The sequence below is a fragment of the Trichosurus vulpecula genome, chromosome 6 (assembly GCF_011100635.1).
Source record: "Trichosurus vulpecula isolate mTriVul1 chromosome 6, mTriVul1.pri, whole genome shotgun sequence".
NCBI classification, from domain to species: Eukaryota; Metazoa; Chordata; class Mammalia; order Diprotodontia; family Phalangeridae; genus Trichosurus; species Trichosurus vulpecula.
Window position 1 is genome coordinate 245,763,536 of NC_050578.1, and position 3,169 is coordinate 245,766,704.

Here is a 3,169-nt window from a genome sequence, read left to right on the forward strand (position 1 = left end):
GTAGTATGGGCAATTCGTGATATAATGCATATCCATGTTGCTGTTGTTGTTGTGTTTGTCCTTCATTTTCAAAGAGGACCATGGCATCGAGGAAATGATGACATGATTTGCACATGTAAAGTTAATTCATATGCCTTGGACAGGCACTGACAATGGAAAATAAGCTTCTCCTTGAAATAGAGGGAAAGAGTGGACTTGATGACACTTGGGAAATTGTCCAATGCCTTTGATGATCCCCAGTTGCTTCCTAAAACAAAACCCATTTTTTAAAAAATACTAGTGTCCTTATGGTGTTATCACATGGCTAGAAATCCCCAGAACACTACAATCTCAGAAGCATCACAAATTCTGGGTGACCTGAGATGGGTGTAGGTAGGCTGCAGAATAACCAATGTGCACTTGTTTACAAGAGAGTTTTCATTTTTTTTTTTGCCAGAAAGGGTATTACCCAGGCAACGTTTGATCAGAAAATTTTGGTAGTAATGTAATAGTAAGAAGGTGGCATCATGGATGTACAGCTTTTGTGCAGCCCTGTTACCCACAGAAAGACCAGGAGGGAAGACCTTCAGTGTGTTGGGTAGATTCTCTATGGTGGACTTATTGGATGGCATGTACAAAAATCCCTCAGTAGGAAAAGGCGGGCATGAGTTCTGATACATACCACAGGCTTCAAACTCAAAACAGAAAAGGGGTACCTGCAGGCCACATCTTGATTTAGAAAACTACAAATTAACATAATCTATGCTGTCATATAGGGCATCTAGGTGGCTCAGTGGATAGAATACCAGGCCTGGAGTCAGGAAGACTCATCTTCCTGAGTTCAAATCTGGCCTCAGATACTTACCAGCTGTGTGACCCTAAGTCACTTAACTGCATTTGCCTCAGTTTCCTTATCTGTAAAATGAGCTGTAGAAGGAAATAGCAAACTAGCCCAGTATGTGCCAAGAAAACCCCAGATGGGGGCAGGAAGAGTTGGACATGACTGAAAACGACTGAAAACAACAACTAATGTTGAGGCAGCTGGGTGGCTAACCATCCCTGCCTACTATTTCTTCCTGTTATATCCTGTGAAGCTCTATCAGTACCACTCTGAAATTCTCTGTGTGTGTGAATGGGTGTGATTCTTTACTTTTATGCTTTCCTTACTTGCTGAGTTAAAAGACTTTTAGCATTTCATACATTTCTGAAACGCTGAAACTTTGTTTTGGTTCTAAGGGAATAGGAGTGGTCCTAATTTGTAGGAGTAATCAAAAGCATACAAAAATGACTTGCAGATGGCCAGAAGCACATGTTTATCTCAACTCGGGGAGCGAGCCAACTTCATTTCTTTTATGACTGCAGTCATGTGCTTCCTGACCTTTGGTACAGTATGGAGAAAGCTTTATCCTGTGCATGTAGGGGGCCAGTAACGCCAGTGGAGGAGAGAGCTAGCTGATCGTTTGGTCTTCTTGGCTTGAACAATCAGGTTGACTGACTTTTTTTTTTCCTACCAAATTGTCTGATTTTTTTTTTATCCCAGTTAACTGTGTCTTGGTTTCATGTAGATCCAGTTGCAAGGAAAGCAATTCTCGGGTGCTAAGTCTACATTTAAAACATTTCAATTTACAAAAATTCATCTTCAACACTTCTATGGATCCAAGCTCTGACTAATTTAGGTACTCCCTTCAATGCTGTAGATCAGAGGTATCAAACTCACAGCCTAGAAGCACATGGGGCCCCAACACTCCCAAATAAACCAACCAGATTAAAATGTCATTGGGAAAATAAAAAATATAATAAATCGTTTTCAGTTCTGACTCTAGGTTGGTGTGAGGATCAAATTAAAAAATGTACCGGAAGGGCCCAGCAAACCTTAAGGTGCTCCACACAGCCTATACAGATAAGCTCTTGTGCTATGGAAGGGGGCAGGGGCGGGCTGGAAGGTAGACAGGAGGTGACTTCTTCTGGTGCCCCACGCCTGAGCTGTCTCACGGAGCTTGAGAGAACCCTCTCTGTAGGAGACACCAAAGTCCCCTCGAAGACCAGGCAACCAGCCTGCCTAGGTTACGGATGTGGGGAAAGAGTGGGCAGGCAGATGGGTTCTGGGATGCCCGGGACTGGCGGGTTTGGAGGTGATTGGGGCTGCCTGAAGGTGCTAGAGCTAGCAGGTCATCCTGAAACAAATCAGAAACGACCACTGGGCTTGCCTTCTCCTCTCCCCCGTTGGCCCCCTCCCCTCTCCCACTTCCTTCCCGACTCTGACCCTTCCCAGGGCTCTTCCTGCAGGACAGCCCTGGCCAGAGACAGAGGACCTGGGTTCAAATCCTGCCCCTGATCTTCCCCCTTGCAAGCTAGTTTTTGCACGTTTTTCTTGAGTGTTACTGCGAATTAGAACCAATCCTATTCGCTTGGTACCAAGACAGAATTTCAGAGTTTTAGAAACATTAAATACTCAAATACTTCACACGTGTGTGACTTTGGGTTAGTCCATTCACCCCTAGGAGCCTCAGTTTCCCTATCTGTAAAATGGGGACAGCCTAGATGGCCTCTGAGGTGCCTCCTCCTCCCCCCCCCCCCCAGCGCCAGGATCCTAACGTCCTTCAACCCCACCCCCTTCCCTTTCCCAGAATCTGGTTCTTCTTCCTCCAATCCCCTTTAGGGCGCTCCCCAGTCCGGTTTAGGGCAGTGTCTAGCAAACAGTAGAGGCTGCCAGGTGACCTGGAGTCAGGAAGATCTGAGTTCAAATCCAGCCTCAGACACGCACTAGCTGTGGGACCCTGGGCAAGTCACTCAACCTCTGTCTTAACCCGCTGGAGAAGGAAACGGCAAACCACTCTAGCATCCCTGCCAAAAAAACCCCATACAGGGTCGCGAAGAGTCGGACAGGGCTGAAAAGACTGAACAACGTGCAGCCAGTAGGCGCTTAATAAATGCTCCTTGCCTTGGCTTGATGCATTTGCCCTCCCTCCTCCCCTCCCCACCGCGGAGCTCCTCCCCAGGCTGCCCGCAGATCCAGTCCTCCAACCCTTACTCCCGCCCCCGCCCCCGCTCCCCCCTCACACGCCCACCTCAGACCAAGCTAGAGCGAGAGCCCGCCGTCCAATCCGAGGGCCTCACGGCCGAAGGGCGGGCGCTGATTGGCGAAGAGTGACGACGCCTCCTTCAGCTCCTGGCGGGTCCGGGTGTCTGC